Below are 13546 nucleotides of genomic sequence, written 5' to 3'. Positions count from 1 at the left end.
ACGAGTTCAGCCGAAGGTTTGAGAATGCCCAGCCACAGGAGATGCTTCAAATATTGAACGACTCTTTTGGCAGCCTGACGACGTTGAAAGGCACAAAACTAGTTGTGCCATTTTCAATGCTCGAATGAGGGATGGGGCCTCAGTCACTGATCATGTACTGTACATGATCGAGATGATTGAGCGCCTAAGCAAATTGGGCTTTCCTCTGTACGAGTAGCTCGGTAAGGATGCGATCCTTAATTCCTTGCCCAAGTCTTCCTCCCATTCCTTACTCATTTTCGAATGACAAAGCCTGCAGTAAACTACCACGGATTGTTGGGGTTGCTGCAGAACTTTGAGAAGGATCACCAACTCCATAAGGAGTCGGTGAATGTAGTGGGAGGGTCTTCTTCTCGTCGTCAACCCTTTGGGAAGGGAAGAAGAACAAGAAGAAGAAAAATAAGAAGGTGCAATCTCATGCTGGGACAGTAGCACGGGTCAGACCAAGAAGCGCAAGCACGACCAGAGCCAGGCGGAGTGCTTCTTTTGCAAGAAGCACGGACATGGAAGAGAACTGTCCTCAATACATTGCCTCCCTGGACCCGAACAGGCCAAAGAAGAAGCAAGGTAATTATATGATAATTCCTTGCAACTTTTCGATTTGTGATACTACTGCCTGGGTATTGGATACCGGAAGCCCTTATCATATTTGTAATTCGATGCAGGGTCAGCAGGTCAGTAGGAGATTTGATGAAGGCGAGAGGTTCCTGAATGTTGGAGATGGAAGCAAAGTTCCAGTTTTAGCTTTAGGAATCATGAGTCTTGTAATCAATTCTCGTAATGTAATTCTGAGTGAATGTCACTATTGTCCAAGTTTTTTTATTAAATATTATTTCTGTAGGCCTTTTGGCCATGTACGGTTATGATTTTTTAATAAAAAAAAATATTTACAATATCATTTTGAATGGTGTTACAATATTTGTTGGATAATTAAATAATAGAATTTACTTACTATCACAGCCTGTTAACGTGGTTCAAAAATTCGTAAACGCTCTAGAATAGATAATGTGTCAGAAGTCTACCTTTGGCACTGTAGGCTAGGTCATATCAATAAGAATAGGATAAACAGGTTGGCTCAAGAAGGAATTCTTGAAGTTAGTGATTGTGAATCACTTCCAACCTGTGAGTCCTGTCTTCTTGGGAAGATGACCAAGTCACCTTTTACTGGAAAAGGTGAGCGAGCCAGTGAACTCTTAGGTCTGGTACATTCTGATGTATGTGGACCCATGAGCTCAAGTGCAAGAGGTGGATTTTTCTACTTCATAACCTTCACAGACGACCTATCTAGGTATGGGTATGTCTATTTAATGAAGCATAAGTCGGAATCATTTGAAATGTTCAAACTATTCCAAAATGAGGTAGAAAAAAAACTGGGAAGTGTATTAAAACTCTTCGATCTGATCGAGGAGGTGAATACCTTTCCAATGAGTTTCTGACGTATCTAGGGGAGAATGGGATTCTCTCTCAATGGACTCCTCCTGGAACACCACAGCATAATGGTGTGTCTGAAAGGAGGAATCGGACCTGTTAGACATGGTTCGATCCATGATGGGGTTTGCTGGTCTGCCGATCTCCCTTGGGGATATGCGCTCGAATCGGCTTGTTACCTTCTAAATAGAGTTTCGAGTAAGTCTGTAGCCAAAACGCCATATGAGATATGGATAGGACGTAAGCCAGTACTCTCGCACCTTAGGGTTTGGGGGTGTCCGGCTTATGTTAAATATTTAATTACAGACAAGCTTGGACCTAGGTCTGACAAGTGTAATTTTATAGGGTACCCAAAAGAGACCAAAGGGTATTATTTCTATCTTGCTGATGAGCAAAAGGTGTTTGTCAGCCTTAAGGCAATCTTTTTAGAAAATGAGTTCCTTAGTGAAGGAACTGTTGCCTCTAAAGTCGAACTTGACGAAGTTCGACAGGTGAAAAATCGATACATATTACTGAACCTGAACCGATTTGATTAGATCAGATCCGGAGCCCTTGATTATGCACCCCTAAGGCGGTCTGGTAGAGTACCACATCAACCGGACAGATACTATGATTTCTTGATCCAGGATGGTGATCCTGTCGAACTTGATGAAAACGATGAGGATCCGATCACCTACATGGATGCAATACAGAGACCTGACTCTGAGAAATGGCTAGAGGCCATGAAATCCGAAATGGAGTCCATGAAGGTCAACGATGTGTGGACATTGGTTGACCCACCCGAAGGAGTAAAACCCATAGGGTGTAAGTGGGTCTTCAAAAGGAAGAGGGGCGCAGACGGAAAGGTGGAGACCTATAAAGCCATCTGGTTGCCAAGGGATATCGTCAACGTTATGGTATAGACTATGACGAGATATTTTCTCCTGTGGCAATGCTCAAATCCATTCGGATTATGCTTGCGATAGCTGCCCATCTGGACTATGAAATCTGGCAGATGGATGTGAAGACAGCTTTCCTAAATGGAGAGCTGGACGAAGAGGTGTATATGATACAACCTGAAGGGTTCACATCCACAGATGAGTCTAAGGTGTGCAAGCTACAGAGGTCATTTATGGACTTAAGCAGGCATCTCGGAGTTGGAACATACATTTTGATAGGACGATCAAAATGTATGGCTTCGTTAAGAACGGAGAAGAGCCTGCATTTATAAGTGGGCTAATGGTCCAGTAGTAGTATTTCTTGTATTGTATGTGGATGACATTCTCTTAATCGAGAATGATGTCCCTACATTACAGGGAATAAAGATTTGGCTATCGTCACAGTTCTCCATGAAGGATCTGGGAGAAGCTTCCTACATCCTAGGGATGAGGATCTATAGGGATAGATCCAAAAAGTTGCTTGGCTTATCCCAGTCCACGTACATTGATACTATGCTGAAAAGGTTCAGCATGGAAAATTCCAAGAAAGGCTATCTACCGATAGGCCATGGAATTTCTCTCTCGAAGAGGGATTGTCCGACAACACCTCAAGAGAGAGAGCGTATGGGTAGGATTCCATATGCTTCGACAGTGGGATCTATCATGTACGCCATGACATGTACACGACCAGATGTGGCATACTCACTAGGGGTAGTGAGTAGATACCAATCTGATCCAGGAGAGAATCACTGGAAGGTTGTTAAAACCATCCTGAAGTATTTAAGAAATACTAAGGACCAGTGGCTTATATATGATGAATTGGACTTGAGACTTATAGGGTTTACAGACTCTAGTTTCCAGTCTGATCGCATGATAGCAAGAGTGTGTCAGGATTTATTTTTACCCTTAATGGTGGGGCTGTCTGCTGGAAGAGTTCCAAGTAGCACACTGTGGCTGATTCAGTATGCGAGGCGGAGTATATTGCTGCATCAGATGCTGCCAAAGAAGCGGTGTGGCTGAAAAAATTCATCATCGAGCTCGGAGTAGCACCCTCCCTTGTTGGTCCAGTTCTGCTCTATTGCGACAGCTCTAGAGCCATTGCTCAGGCGAAGGAACCAAAGGCACACCAGCGGACGAAGCATATTCTGCATCGCTACCATCTCATCCGGGAGATCGTGGATCGAGGTGACGTCGACCTTCAGAAGATCGACGGGAAGGAGAACCTGGCCGACCCATTCACTAAAGCATTGCAGTGAAGGAGTTCAACGACTACAAGTCGAAGATGGTATTAGATACTGCACCGATAGGCTTTAGGCCAAGTGGGAGATTGTTGGGAATAGTATCCCAAAGCCAATCGTCAGCCTGTTGACGGTTGTGCTCCTTTTTGTATTAGTACATGAATTATAATTAAATAAAAGTTATTTTGATATTTTTTCATCACAAATGTTTCATTTTCTAATGAACTCCTGTGTTGTGGTGAAGTCCTTAGGACTATTTAGACTCGACAAAGGAAGATTTGTCGCTTAGTCCTTAAATATGTTCGCGATCAAATGATACGTTGTTACCAAGGACGATAACATTTATCGAGCATAGGTCGTTGTGTGCCATATGGGTTGGTTGTCCTCATAACCAAAGAGTGTGGAGACACTGGTATGGCATATAGGTGAAATGTAATGGTACATCTGCACTGAACGTGACCAACCCAGAGCTATTTCTGCTGTCAAGATTTGCTCCGATGGGATATGAGTATAAATGTCCCTCCGACCTGAGACTGCCACGGTGACTTGCAAGCAACTCACTGCACTTAGGCACTGGACTACCTGAATTTCTAATTCAGTGACGGAAGGTTGCTGGGTGTAGTCAAGTACTTGACTTGTCGGTGCGTGTGTCAAGATGGGATTGACCACTCCAGTTTAGGAGCTGTGTACAGTCGTGTTTCAATTTAGCAAAACCTTGGCCAGGGTAGTCCTAGTGAGGAGTCACAGGACTAATTGAGTTGAGCACGATTCGGATGATATCATCAGGGTTGACAGTTTAACCCTGAGTCGTCCTAAACACAGGGGTCAAAAGGGATGAATTATACGGTAACCATATTCACGTAGGTTCTGAATGTTGCAATTATGATTATTCGACCTATCCGATCGTCGGGTACCATTGCTAGATGGTCACTTCGATTAGTACAGGAATTGGTTCCTGTGCTACCGGTTTAGGTTCGAACCTGTGGGGTCACACACATTAGAGGTTCCTTTCTGATCTGATGGTTGATTATGAGTCTTATCTATCTGGGACTCTATGATTGAGAATTAAGATTCTCTAATCATGAGTTCCACACATTTTGGGTACCGGGGTCAAAATTTTGAATTTCAAATTTTGAATTTGAAATTTGAACTCTTTGATCAGGGTTTCATATCGATGGTCTCTGATGCCTGATTGCCCATCGGATTTGGACTCAATATTTATGAGAGATTTAATTAGTGATTTAATCACTAATTAACTCAATTTGATTGAGTAATTATTTTTGGATCAAGTCCAAATTGAATTGGATTCAGGTTGGATTGACCCGATTAGGTTAAATGTTGACCTAATCGCTAAGGTGGTTTAGTCTCTGATTTGATCAGGGGTTAGGTTTAGTTAATTTCTGATTTGATTAGGATTTTATTGAGCCTAATTAAGCCTAATTATATTGGGTTTAATCTGGTCTAATTGTGCTTAACCTATTTTAAACTAGGTTGGCTCAATTTGAATCAAACCACCTTGTTTTAAATTCCCTGCGACACCCAACTTCCTTGCACCCATTTGAATTCACGAGAAGAAACTTCTCATGAAATTTTTCTCACGCAAAACCCTTCCCCACGCCCTCATTTGTGTGCCATATGGATGGATAAAATAATTAGTTAGCTATTCAAATTCAAAGCATGTTTGAATTTGAATGTATAACTTATCACTTGCCCTTTCATCCTTATCCATTTTGTGCGCCATATTACTTACACGAGAAAAGGTTTCTCATGAAATATTTCCATGCACAAAGTGCCACGCCCTTCTCTTCTCACGCCCAAAGGATAGGGATAAGTTGGTTTTCGTTTAAATTCAAATTTGATTTGAATTCAAATGTGTAACCTCTTGTCTTTATCCTCTCACGCGGATAAGACACGTTCGACATTGTTTTAAAAAGAGGAGAAAGGTGGGACGTGCGAAAAGAAATTTTAGGAGAGAAACTTTGGGGCGTGAGGAAGGCTTCTGTACAAGGTGAAGGTCCAAAACCTTCCGAGAGAAAAAGAAAGAAAAGAGAGAAAATTGGGCGCAGGGTTTTTGGTGTGTACCCTAGGGTTTCTACCTAGGGTTCGGGAAGTGAGATTTGTGTGCCACTAGTGTCGTGAGTCCACCAAATTTCAGGGAGAGATCCATCAGCCTCTCAAGCAACTGTGCAGATGATCCAGAGTATCCGAGAAGTCGGCACACATCGATCGAAGGAGTTCGATCAACATCTGCCATCAAAAGGGTGAAATCACGAACTAGCATTCGTGAGGAGCTGATCAGACAGGAGCTTCGTGTGGATGATCCGCAGAGGCCAGATATTTGTGTGGCTGCGACGTGATGATCAGAGCCCCCCGACGGTGATTAGATTACGGTGATCGACTACCCGCAAAAGGTGATGTGTTCTGAACACAGTACTGTAAAATGTTTATTGATTCAAATTTGAATTTCAAATTTAAATGCATGCTGTTGTATCATATTTAGATCCTAGTGTAGGGTTAATTAGTATTAATTAATGAGATTAATTAATAATTCTGCTGTAAAATAGTAATTTTGAAAAAGTTTTAAAATTATCATTTTGCCCCTGCACTAAATTTTTACTTCATTTTAGGCTTTTACTGGGTATTGAGCAGAGTCACTAATCTTAGGCGTAGACAGGGTTTAAATAGACCCTGCTGCGCCATGTAGTGCCACATCATTCGACCAATCAAAAAATTTCAATTAATTCTAAAAAAATTTTGATTGATGGAGTGATGTTATCTAATCATATCAGATAAGAATCTCCATAATCCCTCCTACTGTTGGCACCAACACTGGATAAGCACAGTGAGATTGGCGCCCCACAGTCCAAGTTGATCAAGGAATCAGAGTCCTCATCTCATGGGACTCTATACTTATCCACTTGGGGTGCACGCCCAATCTGATTATGGCACCCACATTAAGGGATAATTTAGTAGGTGGATACTCCACTAAAACTCTCCAATGACCTCTTGCTAAGTGGCCTTCAGTCCAAGGTCCATGGGTCAACGTTTGATCAACGTCCTAAAACGAAAATGGCAGGTGACAGGAATTAGCAAGTGTTATCTTAAATTCATCTCGTGAATTAAGACAAGTCCTTTTTGAGTTGGACTGGCTCCAGTCAGACTGAGAGAAATCTTCTCAATGTTCTCTGGGTGAGTCAAATTACATTTGGCTCAGTCGAGATAGAAAAGATTACACGAGGAGAAAGTTAGGCTCAATCGTGTGCTAGCATGATTTTCTTGAACCTAATTGGATTTAATCCAAATCAATCAAACTGGGCTAGCTCAATTGATGACATCTAGACCCTAACTCTTGTTTGTGTGACCCAGTTAGGTTCATTTCCGTATGGTAATGAGATATGTCATGATCTCATCATCGACATCATCGAAACTCCTTTCGATGGATCAGAACTCTTCTGATTCAGACAATCAAAATGATCGATCATCAAGATCATTCTAATTGCTCCCAAAATCCACCAATGACACCCAACAGTATATGATGGCAACCCATCAAAAATGAAGATGAACCTCTCGGTGCAACTACCTATGTGATTGAGTTCTTCTATCATGAGTTCCAACTAAATTAGGGTTAAGGTGAACTCATCCAACCCAATATCAGTCATATGAATCAATCGATCGATCCAAGTCCGATGTGTAACCTTAATGAAAAACTCTTTTCCATTATTTCACTCTACCATGGCCATGGGCTTAAGGACTCAATCTTTCGATCATCATAGGACTACTCTTATCTACCGAGGTTGATAGATCCCATCTTGGTACAATCTGGTTCCTACAATGAATATGCTACAGCCAACATACACCTCAGAATTTCGAATGGCTAGGAGATCGAGTTATGGTGTAGTCAAACTATAACACACTCAAGGTGAACTGTCGATGTACCACAGATCAAAGAACTAGACACACAACTGCAACATCGAGCTAGTCATCGACGAGAAGGTAGACTTTTTTATGACTACTCGAGGTGGTCACGCTCAGTACTCTCGTTCTCAATGAATACCTGTACTCTCACTCCGGTGTTTCCACACAGTAGACTTAAGACACAGCTACCCTAAGAAAGTGATTGTACACCAACCTTCTGGATCGATCACCATCCTCGTGATGATCCTATGGTCAGGAGCTGTTTATGAGTTAGTTATGTAAATTCATGCCTTAAATTTTCAACTCTTCAAAATATGAATTAACATTCTTACTAACTCAAAGGATGTATCACAGACATAATGTACACAATGTGATAGTAGAATAATCTTTTTATTCATTTATAGTCAAAATTATAAATTTGTCCTTACATTTGTACAGGAATGTGTCAGCCAATCTGGCATCTAGGGCACACATGTAATAGTGGGTTGATTTTTAATAAAAATAAATTTAAATACAAAAGATAGAAATGCAAGTATAAAGAACAAAGAACAAGTAAAGAGAAGCAAGCACAGCAAACACAAAGAATTTATAGTGGTTCGATGCTAATATTGCACCTACATCCACTCTCCAAGTCTCTACTTGAGAATTCAATTCACTAAATGGATTTTAAAGTTACAATACGTTGGACAACTCCGACCCTTGCTATCCAAGCAAGAACACTTATTTCTCAGATACAAGACAACCCTCAACAATCTGATTCAGGATTCAAATCAACCCAACTGAGTTTTGAAATTTTTCAAAACTCAAAAACCCAAAAGTAATATGAGAAAAATAGGGTACAAAAAATTCAGCACAATATCCCCTTAAATAAACATAATAAATGTAATATAAATACAATACTTAAGGGGAAGAAGCTTTTGCTAAACAACCTCAATGAATTGCATACTTGATTGCTACAGGAGAGTGGTTGGTAAAGTATTTAAATGCTTCTATTTCTCTCTTTAGGGCTGATTGAGCTTTTCTCGGATTTGAATTTGAGTGCTTACAAAACTTAATGATTTTTCACTTCAAGAGAGCATTTATAGTCATCATTTATCCTTGAGAATGTCTTAGAGTTGGTTTAGAGCCGTTGGAGAGTGTTTAATGCGTATTAAATGCATCAAAAATGGACTAAAAACTAGCCGTTACGAACTCATCCAAAATGGATCATCCCATATGAGTCGTCCCACTATGACTGGGAAGTCCCATGGGATGCCTCATTTGGTCAGACAGAAAGTTTAACTTTCTGTTTTGATCTCAGGGTCTCAAGGGTCGTTCCAGATGGATCATCCCACTGCATGGGTCATCCAAAGTGGGTCATCCCACTGCGTGCCATGAGCCAAAATGAAGCGTGTCGGTCACCCAATGAAAGGGGATGACCCAGATGGGTTGCCCCATTTTGTGCCAATCCAATTTTTCATGCATTTAAGGTCTGAAACTTACCAGAATACTTCCAAATGCTCTCAAATGACTTCAAATCAATTGGACACTTTCAAAAGTCTTCGAAAATATCTCCAATTTGTAGAAACTTCAATTTTGGCACGTTTGATGAGGCTTTTCAAACCCAATCTCTTGGACTATCTGAAACATCACAAAAAAAAATCTCCAAAGATAAGAAACATATTAGTAGTCCCCTCAAATAATTTGTGATCATCAAAATCAATTATTGGAACAACAGTAATTATCTTGATTATAATCCTAGATTTCCTCGTGCTATTCAATATGAGTCCAGTTGTGTTGATTTAAGAGCTACTAAAATTGGTCTAGTTATATTAAAAAAAGAAGAGAGTAGATTTATAAGTGAACCAGTTATGGATTTAAGTGAGCCAATTTCGGATGTTTTTTACATACTTCTCTACTTTCTTTCCTAATGTATGCCAAATATAACCCATTTATTTCATCCAAATGTCTTCCACAGCCAGGCAAGACCTTTAGCAGGTTAAACCTTTCCTAGTTGTCCCATTTGTTGAATGACAATTTTTCCCTTTGTCGAATTATCTGGGAAAATATGATGGTGATAGCTGATCTGTTTGCTTAGATTCCTAAGTGGATGAATCCAAATCAAACAATTGCAGATCAGTCAGAATTTACAATCCATTGGCATGTCTATATTGAAGAGGGTAAAATGGAAGTAAAAAATAAAGGTTCAAAGAAAACCGAACTAAATATGCAACTATGTCCTCATCCATGATGTAATAGGTGCTGGTGGAAAATTAAAGAGTAAGGGACTTGTAATATGAAATTACCATTACCTGTTTGGATCAGGCCAATATGATATGGGAGCAGACTGTCTATTTGCTCTTATCGCTGTCTTGTTTACCAACACTTTTGATATTAGCCTAGTTTTTCTCTTACATGGCATAGATAAATTACTATGGCATCTTCTCTACGAGGGTTAAAAGGAGAAAACTAAAGAGAGTGATCTCACTTCCCTGCTCCAGCAAAAGGCTCAAATGGAAGACAAAATTTAAAGGCATTAGAGAACAAGCTGATGGGGAAGGTGAGACGTTAGAACCTACAAAGGATGAAGTAAAAGGAGAAGATGATATATGCCAACTCCCTGGGATTCCTATAGTGCCTTCTGTGCAGAAAACGGAAAAAACTGGGGTTATCTTCGTTCTTGAGGAGGCTTCCTTGGTGTCTGCTTTTGTTGGAAGGGTAAAATTAATTCAACTCTACCAGAACCATTTTTCTGTTTCTTAAATTATTCATGGATTTAGAGCACTCATGCTTTTTTGGTGGTCCTGCTCATTATTTTCTTTTACTAAGAATACTTTATGATGTTTCAGAAGTACCAGATTTTGAATGCAGATGAGCACGCTGATTTTCTGAGGAAAAAGAAAATGGATCCTTATAAATACAGACCTGACATTGTTCATGATGTGAGTAGCTATACTGTTGGCCAGAAATTTATGGATAGTGTCCTGTAAAGGAAGCCTTTTTTTAATTTAAGGAAATTATGACTCTCAAATAAGATGTTTTAATATGTCAGAAAACCTTTCAACATGTAGTAGTCTTGGTGCTATCCTGCCAAAGAAATGGTGAACAATCTAATTATGAATGGGCACTTGTTAGCTTAGACAATAAGTCTTTGCTGTTGTATACGGTTTTCAAGCTCAAGGAGCACTTGACCAACTCAAATTTCCAAACAGTAATGTTTCCTGTGTAAATTACTCAAAGCAAATCCAGATTAGGCTTTTTCTAGGAACATTCTGATTTTTCCATTTTTGTATTCAGCTAGATTACCCTTCTCCAACTCCATGACTACCACTCTTGCTTCCTTTGATGGTTGAAATAGGAAATAAAAGCTTGGTGGATCTGATAGCTGATCAGCTGATTTCTGTTTTTGGGATCTTTTTGCTGGAACTATGACTATCTGATCCATTTGATTGTTAAGGACATGCCTTCTTGTTGCACAGAAGGAAGAAGGAGACAGTCTAATAGAAGTCCATTGGTCAAGCTTCATACTTTGAAAAGAGTGTCAAATTGATAGATTAGTTGTCATTCTAAACATTCTGGATTTTCAATAAAAAAATGTTCTGGACTGAAATATATGCACTTTTTAGAAACAGTTCCTTAAAATGTAATCACTTACTTTTGATTATGGTTTGGTGTTTGTATTCTGTCAAATTTTTAAGTTGTTTTGTCCTAACAACTTTTTGCAAATTTCATATGTTCAGGCTCTCGGTCAAATTATGAATAGCAGGCTTTGTAGGGCTGGTAAGGTACAAGCCGTGTATGTGAAAACTGATCAAGGGATTCTTATAAAAATTGAACCTCATACTCACATACCAAAGAATTTTGGAAAATTTTGTGCTATGATGTGGGAGTTTCTTCTTTAACTGGAGGCCTGAAGCACATTATTATTTTATTTTGTTCTTGGTTCTTGTCAGTTGCTTTTTCTTCTTTATATTTTGTGGTAACTGCAGCAGAGCTATTACAGAAGTTCAGTGTTAGAGATAGGGGAAAGTGTGAAAAGCTGTTGAGTGTAATTAAGAACCCTGTAACTCAGTACTTACCTTTCAACTCTTACAAAATAGGTGAGCCCTTATTTATAAGCAAGCATTACAACTTACAAGTTCTATAGAATTTTGTATGACTGAACATTTGTGTTCTTACAGGCCTCTCCTTAGGTCACAAAAGTTGGTTGAGTTAGAGGATTATGTTGCTACAATCAACAATGATGTTAACCTTGCTTTTGTGGTATGCTTTATTTAAGATTTTGGAATTCTGAATTTCCCATCTAAGCTTTGATATAGATTACTTGCTATTGTATGGGTATATTTGATTTTCTGAATACTCCTGATAGTTAGAAATATGTAATCAGGTCGGTGCAATGGCTCATGGGAAAATTGATAGCACGTACATAGATGATTTTATATCAGGTGATGTCCCTCCCACTTATGGTCTTCAATGGTTTGTATAGAAATAATGATATATAAGCATGTTCTTGAGAAGCCCATAATCATGTTTTAAATTCACACGTCTTTTATATAGTAGAAATTATTCTTCAGTAAGTAAACATTATCCTTTTTTGTTTGTCTTAACATTTTTTATCACCATCAATTTATTTATTCAGTATATGATCGGCATATTTATTTTTTTTCTGTGGATGTGTATAAGGAAAACAAGCTTTGTGCATTTAACACCTAGAAATGTTAATATATTATTTAGGGAATAGCCATGTTTGCGCCATTATCAGAACTCTGTCATTCTTGATTCTTTTCCTGCTAGTGAATCAGTGCATCCAAGATTAGGTGCAAAGTTTAAGTCTAAAATCTGTTTTGTTGGTTCTTGAACATTACTTTTAAGCAGAAATGTGTTAAGAACCCTATTATTATCACAAACAAGCCAGAAAAAGGTGATAAAATCACAAAATATAACATATATATATATATATATATATATATATATATATATATATATATATATATATATATATATATATATATATATATATATATATGTATATATATATATATATATACATATATATATATATATATATATATATATATATATGTATATATATATATATATATATGTATATATGTATATATATATATATATGTATATGTATATATATATATATATATATGTATATATATATATATATATATATATATATATATATATATATATGTATATATATATATATATATATATGTATGTATGTATGTATATATATATGTATGTATGTATGTATATATATATGTATGTATGTATGTATATATATATGTATGTATGTATATATATATATGTATATATGTATGTATATATATATGTATATATGTATGTATATATATATACATACATATATTATATATGTATGTATGTATATAGATATACATACATATATTATATATGTATGTATGTATATATATCTATGTATATGTACTCCTATTTGTTATTATTGTGGAATATAAATATATGTGGAATATGCTGAATTATTCAATATGAATTAGATTGGTATTTATCCTGATTTCATTCTCTCATTATCAGTTGACAAGGTACAAGCTATCCTATCTAATTATTTTTATAGATAGTGTTTCATTAATAAGACAAAAAGTCTTATAATTCTTTCATTTTAATTTTTTTAAATAAAATAAATAATAATAATATATTAATTTTAATAAAAATATATTAATTCTAATAAAATTTGATTAGAATAAATTTAAATTATATGAAAAATATCAATTCAAGAATAGAATAAAACGGGCCCTTTTAACTCCGTGATAAAGTAATGCCATGATAAGGCATAAGTCATCGGTTCAAATCTGATTGCAAGTTCGTTATTACAAATAGTTCCTATAAATGGTCGAACTAATGACGTATATAATGCTTGAATTATTGATGTAGATGCTACATAGTTGGTTCTTATCTGTCAGAGACTACGATTATGATAGGAGCATATGTTGACAAAAGAATCATCCTAAGATGATCATAGCTGAAACAGCTACTTTCGAAATA

At 37.5% G+C, this 13546-nt stretch overlaps 1 pseudogene; it reads left to right on the top strand.

The window, feature by feature from the left end:
* Positions 1-12002, top strand: part of LOC105036720 (uncharacterized) — a 28537-nt pseudogene extending 16535 nt beyond the window's left edge.
* Positions 12003-13546: the final 1544 nt, after the last annotated feature.

This window comes from Elaeis guineensis, chromosome 9, assembly GCF_000442705.2.
Source record: "Elaeis guineensis isolate ETL-2024a chromosome 9, EG11, whole genome shotgun sequence".
In the NCBI taxonomy this organism is placed as follows: domain Eukaryota; kingdom Viridiplantae; phylum Streptophyta; class Magnoliopsida; order Arecales; family Arecaceae; genus Elaeis; species Elaeis guineensis.
This window is presented reverse-complemented; position numbering and strand designations above follow the sequence as displayed.